At 44.5% G+C, this 9,831-nt stretch overlaps 1 protein-coding gene and 1 long non-coding RNA gene across 2 annotated transcripts in view; one reads left to right on the top strand and one right to left on the bottom strand.

Annotated features, from left to right (window-relative positions):
- The window catches only part of LOC134087789 (rho GTPase-activating protein 39-like), a 78,656-nt gene that overhangs the window by 41,716 nt on the left and 27,109 nt on the right, over positions 1–9,831 (bottom strand). The window contains exon 2 of the mRNA XM_062541535.1: positions 323–821. The gene's annotated coding sequence lies outside the window, so the exon portion shown is untranslated. The remainder of the gene's footprint in view (positions 1–322; positions 822–9,831) is intronic.
- On the top strand, positions 5,716–8,746 carry LOC134086904 (uncharacterized). The gene is made up of 5 exons (XR_009939781.1): positions 5,716–5,956; positions 7,320–7,383; positions 7,581–7,733; positions 8,096–8,231; positions 8,699–8,746. It is a non-coding gene; the product is annotated as an uncharacterized LOC134086904 (long non-coding RNA).

Raw genomic sequence — 9,831 nt, 5'->3', positions numbered from 1 at the left:
CACTTCTCTGGCCTGCAGCAGAAGACAGTAAGATGCTATTTTAGGAGGAGCCCGTGCAGTGATGGGGTCACATGTGGATGTACATACATTGTGTGTGTTTGCTTTCAGATGTCATACATACTGTACATTATTTCAGCGAGGTACTGTAGAAAGTGTGTGTGTGTGTGTGTGTGTGTGTGTGTGTGTGTATGTGTGTATGCGTGTGTTGTGAGTGAGTGAGTGTGTATGTGAGTGTGTGTGTGTGTGTGAGAGAGTGTGTGTGTATGTGTGTATGTTTGTGGTGTGTGTGTGTGTGTGTGTTTGTATGTGCTCTCACGCTTACCTAACGGCCTCTCGTCTCCGTCCAGACTGTCCCCTCTCCCTGCTGTCGAGGGCGTCTCTCTCCCGCCGATGCTGCTGTCCAGCTCCTGAGGCGGCGGCCCTGGCACTGCACTCACCCCAGTAGCGGCGTCCTCCGGCCCTCTCCTTCCCCAGCGGCAGCACCCCCTCCCAGCCCACCTCCCCCGCCTCCCCCGCCGCCGCCGCTGCCCCACTGGGGCCTCCCGATGCCCCTGAGCTCGCTCTCGGAGCTCCGCTTCATGGCCTGCAGCTGGCGAGGGGCACCACGTCGCAGGCCGTGGGCGGTGCCACACCGTCTGCTGGCTGGTGCAGTTGTAGTAGTAGAAGCGGCTGTTGGCCGCGTCGAAGAGCTCCCACCACTGGTTGCGTCCGACTGGCGCACCGGCATGCCGACCGGCGGCTCCCAGCCGCACTCGCCCGTCGCCAGGTTCACGTACATGCGCTCGCGCGAGCGCGGCTCCAGGATCTCCACCCAATCAGAGCTGCAGAGGTGAGAGAGATGGAGAGGCACACGGTGAGAACAGACAGTCAAGGTCTTGGCAGCCACATGTGTCGTTATTAGATCTTCATCAGCCTTATTCATAATATACTGTAGGATCATTGAAGTAAATACATATGTGATGTGATCTGAGAAAACCCTTCATATAGCAATTTGATCCACTTATGATTCTGATACCATCCTAGCAACATCCAAGATTTTGGAAGATGGTATCCAGGATTTTGCAAGGGAACAGTGTCCAAAATCTTTCTAGGATGGTATCAGAATCTTCAGTCAAAAGGAGCAAAAATCTTGAGCACACCATGTGAAGGATTTTCCTAGATCTCATCATATTTATTCTCCAACATACTTGACAATAAATTAATCAAAACCTGCCCTACAGAAGGATTGATTTGATGGAAATATGAGCATAACAGGTGGGTAACCAGCAGGTTATTACATGTAGGTCATGCTAAGATTATTCAGCACAAGTCCAAATCTGCACTGATACTCTTGTGTCTGAGGGTTAGTGCCTGACGCCTATAGGCTCTGCCAGACATACAGAACAATGTCCTCATATCTGATGCTTATTGCCAATTTTCACTTGGCACACACCCACAGCACAGTTCTCTCTTGATATATACTCCACTCTGTTTTCGGAATTAATCTACTGTCCAGCACATAGCAGGAGGGCCAATTCCAAAGCCGTTGTCATAGCATTAGTGGATGACCACAGCCTCGTCTCTAGTAATATCAGCAGTCTGACGTTACACTCACCACACCACATGAGGTGCAGCTCACACAGCGCTCATCTAATTCCTCAGACATTTCACACACACATACACACACACACACACACACACACACACCACACACACACACACACACACACACACACACACACACACACACACACACACACACACTGTTCATCAACTCGCAAGCTAATCGAAAATACAGTCTCGATTCTGCGGTTCACATCAGGTTGCATAGCATGTCGCTCTACACAAACATATTTGTTATGACAACCGGTGATGACCATGATCCTAATGCCGTGTACCTGACAAATGTTTTTTTAAGCCTTGACATGAAGTGCAACATGAACCTGAAACACAAAGTTAATAGGTGATGTCATCAAAAGGTGTCTCAAAAGTACAGTCCACTATTCAGTTTTTCCTTCCATGCTCCTGAAGCAGCATGTTGCTTGTGGGCTGGGCTAGTGTACAGTATGGCTTGCGTTGATTGGCTGGGCTAGTGTATGGCTTGTGTTGATTGGCCGGGCTGGTGTATGGCTTGTGTTGATTGGCTGGGCTTAGTGGGCTAGTGTGTAGCTCAACCTCTACTTGTTTGTTTCCCATTGACAGAGTCAGGAGTGTGTATGAACAGAGTTCGCTTCAATGCACACACAGAATGGACACCAAGAAGACAGGAGCCATTGCTGAATTTGACAAACACATGTATGGAATTAGAACTGCAGTGTGTACCTTTAAACTCTTTTGTCTGTTATCTATACAACAGGCCAACCATTGTTGCTGTGATTGACAGGTGTGCGTGCGTAAGGGGGGGTAGTGGAGCTGCTGTCCTTCTGTAACCTCAAAACCACTCAACGGTCACCGGCCCGCACGGTAACCTTACTGAGCGTGTGCAAGACCAGACACACTGGTTTATCACCGGTGACTCACACACTTGGCAGGAGTTGAGACGATGCGCTCATTAACGGGCCTTCCGGTAAACACACCTCAGGTGAGAGAGCAGAGCTGCAGAGCATGGAAAGACATACAGAGGAGAGAGGCAGAGAGAGAAAGAGAGAGAGAGAGAGAGAGAGAGGGAGAGAGGGGAGAGTGCCGGAAATGAAAGAGAAAAATGGATGGATAAGCAAGCACAGAGGAGGATAAGAGAGTTGAGTATCGGAGGACAGCGGAAAGAGTGAGAGAGAGAGGAAGTGAGGATGAATGGGAAAAGATAGTAAAGCACAGAAGTGCATAGAGAGTGAAGGATTGGAGAACAGAACTAAGAGAGAGAGAGAGAGAGAGAGAGAGAGAGAGAGAGGGTGTGTGTATGGTGTGTGTCTGTGTCTGTGCTTGTGTGTGTGTGTGTGTGTGTGTGCGTGTGTCTGTGTGTGTGTGTGTGTCTGTGTGTGTGTGTGTGTGTGTGTGTGTGTGTGTGTGAGAGAGAGAGAGAGAGAGAGAGAGAGAGAGAGATGGTGGACAAGTTTGCCTTTCCTCTCGCATGCTTTAATCTGCTTTCACCAAGAGGCAAAACAAAGGCTGTAGATACGGGATTAGGAGACCTCTTCAGCACACTCCCAGATGGCCCCAGACTCCACACACACACACACACACACACACACACACACACACACACACACACACACACACACACACGCACACTAAACAATCAAACACACAAACAATCATATCAGCATGCTCACGCACACAGACACGTGCTTGTAAACACACACACACACACACACCGTGTTCGCAGTCAGAATTAGAAATGTCAGAAACCTTTCAGTGCTCTCTGATGACTTCAAATGTCGAATTTGTGTCAGCCCAACGAGGCAAGTCGAGTCTTGAGCTTGAAACCCATTCTTTTAAATGTAACTTTTTTGGTACATGACACACCCACCCACCCCACACACTCAGACAAACACACACATACACACACACACACACACACACACACACACACACACACACACAGCGGCTAACAGTTTGCAGCGGCTAATCCGGGGAGCAGTGGCGGCGTGTTGGAGCAGGACCAGAGGGCACAGGGGACACAGCGCTGCCTAGCCGCCTCACTGCCTGCCTGTCAGGCCTGTAAGCCCTGTGGGAGCCTGAGAGGAGAGGAGAGGAGAAGGGAGGAGGGGAGAGGAGAGGAGAGGAGAGGAGAGGAGAGGAGAGGAGAGGAGAGGGGAGGAGAGGGGGAGGAGAGGAGAAGGGAGGAGGGAAGAGGAGAGGAGAGGAGAGGAGAGGAGAAGGGAGGAGAGGAGAGGAGAGGAGAGGAGGAGAGGAGAGGAGGGGAGAGGAGAGGAGAGGAGAAGGGAGGAGAGGAGAGAAGAGGAGAGGAGAGGAGAGGGGAGAAGATGAAAGGAGAGGAGAAGGGAGGAGAGGAGAGGGGAGAAGATGAGAGGAGAGGAGGAGGGAGAAGAGGAGAGGAAAGGGAAGGAGAGGAGCAGAGAGGAGAGGAGAGGAGAGGAGAGGGGAGAAGATGAGAGGAGAGGAGAGGAGATGAGGAGGGAGAAGAGGAGAGGAAAGGGAAGGAGAGGAGCAGAGAGGAGAGGAGAGGAGAGGAGAGAGAAGGCAGCCATCACCCCTCACCTGGGATGCACCCAGCGACAGCATAAGGGGCTCGCAGAACAAAACAGACAGCTACCTATGTGTATAAATAGCTACAGTACACATCCGTATGTTCTTTGATAAGAAATAGTGGTGCAAACAAACACACACACACACACACACACACACACACACACACACACACACACACACACACACACACACACACATATATACAGTATATAATTAAAGTAACACTTCAGCAGATCCGTGCCGGAACCCCTTAGATCTATTGCATGTGTCTGAAGCCACATACGTGGAATTCATTTAAACAACTGCAGGAAACTGTTATTGTATACTCAAAATAATGTCAAATTCTTCTGACTAAAATAGCTCCTGCTTCGTAAGGACATTTTGAGGTCTGTTTTTGCACTTTGTGAAAACTACAGTATAGTAAGACGTCAGGGAAAGAAAAAAAAAACACTCAGTGGAAACATAGTACTGTAGATGTGTGTCCTGCTGGAGCTGCCTGAGAGGAAACAGAACCTTGTGTTCTATCGATCTTCCCCCTGAGAACCCTGAACTTAAAACTAAGGTCACCAAAAGCACACCTGCACAGTGCACACACACACACACACACACACACACACACACACACACACACACACACAGATACACTGTACATCTGTAAGCACATTAAGCAGCGGGGCAGAGAGAGAAAAAGTCCAGTCAAATAAGGTCAAATGGGTTTACACACACACACGTGCACACACACACACACACACACACACACACACGCACACACACGCACACACACACACACACACACACACACCTGTTGTGGTTTTTCAACATGGCCACAGTGGGTCTCCTGAGTCAGCAGAAAGCCACCCCTCTCAGAGGTCATGTGGATCCTTTGAGCCATATTTAAAGCTCCCCACAGTGTTCAAGCTGAAACAGCCTGAACTACTGACTACACATAATATCTATCTTAAAAACAATAGCAATGATAATAATATCTTTATGCTATACTGTAAATGTAGCATGCAGTTCAACCATTTTATCGCTGCTATTGCTGAAGCTCAGTGCTAACTAAGTCATTAGTGGAAACAGGCTCTTGTGAATGAGCTACAGCCCTCTCTCATCTCCATTTATTTCAAATAAAACAGAAGGGCGGAGGCCAACAAAACTCTTCCCATAACGCTGCTCAAATGCTAAACCACAACAGAGAGCTCTCCCTCTCTCTTTCTCTCCATCGTGCAAAATCACCCTTTCTCTTTCTCTCTCTTTCTCTCTCTCTCTCTCTCTCTCTCTCTCTGTCTCTCTCTCTATCACACAATTGTGCTTTCCCAGAGTGCATGTGGCATGAATCGGGGTATAGTGCCCGTAAAACCCCGTCCTGAGTGGCCACACAAAGCCAAGGCACAGGCCGAAATGCACCCATAAACCCCAGCCGGGCCAACCGATATGCCACCCTCGACCACATATGAGCTGGGAAACACAAGTCTCTCACAAACTACACTGCCACGACTGTGTAATTGCCTGGCTAAAATACACACTTGATTTCACACACACACACACACACACACACACACACACACACACACACACACACACAGTAAAATGAAAAGTGTTGATTTTTTGGTGATATTTTTTCCAGTGTTGACTAGTGTTAATTAGTGTAACTTACGGAGTTAAATGAATATGCATGTACACCTACAGTGTAATTAAAACTCGCAAGCTAGTGTTTTAAGTGGGAGTGAATGTAGGCGCACTGGGCTGGAGTTATTTGAACATCCGGTCCTTCAGTTTTTTGAAAAGAAGACGGACGCCATTGAAGTTCAGCGCGGGATATGAAAAGGTAAAGTAATTTCTCCCCACTACTTGTGAAAGCTAGCATGAAAACTACGACAAATACACAATTAAGTAATGTAACATCACAAGTATGTATTTTCATACCAACGTGTTTTACCTACTAAGTAATATTAGGTCGCTAGCTGGAAAATTGTTTGTAAACTAGCCAACAAGCTAACATTAACTTCGGTGGGTTATAACCTAACCAATTTGAAATGGTCACGTTTATGTTCTTTTGTAGTACTTGGGACACTATTCTGACATTAATATAATATTGTAGTCGACGACGAAACCTTCCCGTAATTCGAAAGGAGGTTGAAATTTTAATAGCAGCCACCAACGGTGATAATAGCAGCTAGCTAACATGCTAACGTAACCGCTAGCAGCTAGCTGGTTACGGTTAGCGGTTACGTTAGCATGTTAGCTAGCTGCTATTACCACAGTCGGTGGCTGCTATTAAAATTTCAACCTCCTTTCGAATTTCGGGAAGGTTTGGTCGTCGACTACAATATTATATTGATGTCAGAATAGTGTCCCAAGTACTACAAAAGAACATAAACGTGACCATTTCAGATTGGTTAGGTTATAACCATCTGTTAGCTTGTTGGTTACAGCCAGGATTCCACTGTTCTTAGCAATCTCGTGTGGTGGCAAATGCTCGTCTAGCAGCACTAAGGAATCCGTTGACTGCCTAATTATAAGTCTGTCGACAAATTGACGTTTGATTTAACTCAACACTATTTGTATTTAATTCGGGTTATACGTTTTAGCTGATAGCTAACGCTAGCTGTGACCACGAGGGCATTTTTGTAGGCATTTGTAGCAGGTAACGGTCAGCCTGGTTGGTTAGGTGCAGAGCCATAGATACTATCTATGTATCTATATGGCTCTGGTTAGGTGTAGTGTACATTCTCAGTATGCCACTGAGTTTCTGTTGGTTTTATTTGGGTTTGATCAACTATTGAGGGTGCAGGTAAGTCAAAGATCTTAGAAGTAAGTTAGCCAGCTGAGACTAATTTCAGATTTTGTAGAAATATGCAAGCTTAAAGCATGCAAGTGCAGAAGGATATTAAGTCCATCAGTCATACAACTGAGCTGAGCAGACATACATGTTAATTCTATTTTTTTATGGATAGTGTAGACTATAGTACTGCCTAATGAAATTATCTGACTTAATACCAGTCAAGTTGCTTTAAATCAGTAGCGACTACTGTATGTCAACATATTTGAACACAAAACACTGCTGTTTGTCATGGTGAATGATATTGGAATTATTAGAAGTCTGTTGCTAGTTAGTTGATATACTGTTGATAGTCAAATCATTGTGGTTGTCGTATTGATGTAATCATGGATTTTGTTTGTTTTAACAGGGTCGGCACCGTGGACTAAAAAAGTATCTCACTGCAGCCTGTTCTTTTGAAAGTTTCATTAAAGGTGAGGCTTTATGTGAAACTTAGATTAGTATTAAATTTCCTGAACATGCTTTTATTCACCCATTGATGCTAATGACACTGAGATGATACAAAGATTTAGACTCACCCTTTTGTTGAATTGAATGAACTAAAATCAGTGACTAGATTTATTGAATTCTAAAAGCAACCCTTTAAGATTCCAATGTTGTGTTTTTGCAGAATTTGCGCTAGTAGATTCTTCTACTCCAAATTCTTCACTTTTGAGTGGAGTGGTATGGGGTGATATGGACTCTTCAAACAAGGCACATCAATCCACTGGTGCAGGAGGTGATAACACCTGCCATAGGAGACGCAGCAGAGAAGGCCAAACGAGTGAGTATTTGAAATTAAAATCTCACCAGGAGAAATCCTTGTCTGTCCGGTCTCTAAAATGCGGGAGCCTGGCTTCTTGTTCTGTTCAGTGTCAAATCAGCGGGCACGTTGTGTCACTAGAGACCCTCAGTGGTATAAAGTAGCGTTTCTCTTTTGATATGCTAGCTGCCGCCTTAGCTTTCACTGCAAACCCATTTGGTATTAACGCAAAAAACGGTCTGGCTCAAAACTCCACCAAATAATGTAATTTTGCTACCATACTACCATAAATAGACCCTAGGTTGTTTGTATTGTGGAGTTAGGTGCAGGTATGTTTTCTGTTTGCAAGTGTATCACTGTTGTTGTTTCTCTTTTATGTATAGATGGTCCAGGAGGTTCTGGAAAAGAGTTCAGGGGGAGAGGAAATAATGGAGGATTATAGAAGATCAAGCACCTTGATTCACTGCACAAGAAGACTTCTTGTGAATATTCCATCAGCCACATGATTGAAATGCATGGGTAGGTTTCGTTTTGAATAAATTAATGTAACTAACCGTTCCCTGTCAGCACACATACGTCTCCAAGATGCCTGGAAAACTTCTGATCAGCTTAATTACATTCACAAGTTTTTCAGATCTTTTCCAGGCGTCTTAGAGACCTATGTCTGCTGACAGGGTTTGGTTTGATCAAGTCAAGTCAAGCCAACACGTGTGTGTGTGTGTGTCTTGGCATATATGTTGGACGTGAGATTTGGGGTGTGGCTACATTACATCGTTGATTCTTCCTTTAAGATCGAATTATGAGATTGAGATGTAATTTCGATCGAAATCGGGACATCCCTACTCCATTTTTGAGTTAAATCATTTAATAAATTCTGAGTGAATAATCAAATGAACATGTAATGTGGTGGAAAAGTTGATAAATTTGAGTGCAGACAACTTCCTTGCAGAGTGATAATCATAGTTCTTGCCTACATTTTTTTACAGGAACACTTCTACGACCCTGCGAGTGGGACAGGCTATGACATGGCGTCCAGAAACTGCGGCGATGAATGTCCCCGCGTTCGGTCAAGAACAACTCGGGGAGCCTTGCATTTCATACGTGAACACCATGATCATTGAAGTTATGTTAAGGTAGCAAGTTACAGTGTGGGTATACCTCCGGAACACTTAACAAAACTGTCGATATGTACTCGATAACATGGGTCAAGATTGATGGCTCTGAATATGGGGAGGGATTTGTTCTTTGCACTTAAGTCAAGGATGAAATTCCAGTGTTTGCCAGTATTATTTAAATTCTCTTAATTTATATTTTATGTTATGTTTTATTTCAGTGTTTTGCTGAACATTTCCATGCATATGATTGTGAGGAAAATGTTTATTGTTACAGTTAATGATTTGTACAAGTGTAAGGCTAAACAAAATGTCTATGGGCCGAACAGTGACCTATATTGTACCTGTGCACATTATTTTAGCCATGTCATGCCAAAGGTCAATAAAGAAAAAGAAAAGTAATTCATTTTCTGTGGTTTGATTAATATGTTTATTATTTAGGATGATTATTTTTCGTTTCTGCTCACTATTTTGCAAGCACAAAACCTTTTTCCAGGCTCTAGAAACTTAGTAATGATTAAACTCCAATGGAGTTAATTTTGAAACTCTGATAAGAGTTAAATATTAAACTCCAGTAGAGTGAATTTTGAAACTGGTCGAAACACTGATGGAGTTGATTAAACTCCCAACAGAGTTAATTTTGAAACTCTGATGGAGTTAATTATTAAACACTAGGCTGGTGTTAATTGTAAAACTCTGATGGAGTTAATTATTAAACACTAGGCTGGTGTTAATATGTCAACACTATGGAAAGTGTTGTTTTAACACTAACGAGTGAGGATTATATAAACTCTGGAATAGTGTTAAAATTAACACTCATAGAGTAAAATTAACACTGGCCGTTTTACTGTGCACACACACACACACACACACACACACAGTTTTAAGGCACAGTCAACGCAAAAAGGTGACCAATCCACATGTGTCACTGTTTAACAAACGTGAATGGAACATAACAGCTTAACAGCTTACCTGATGGATGACAAAATACTCCAAATAGGCCTAAC

The sequence above is a fragment of the Sardina pilchardus genome, chromosome 7 (assembly GCF_963854185.1).
Source record: "Sardina pilchardus chromosome 7, fSarPil1.1, whole genome shotgun sequence".
Lineage (NCBI taxonomy): Eukaryota > Metazoa > Chordata > Actinopteri > Clupeiformes > Clupeidae > Sardina > Sardina pilchardus.
This window is presented reverse-complemented; position numbering and strand designations above follow the sequence as displayed.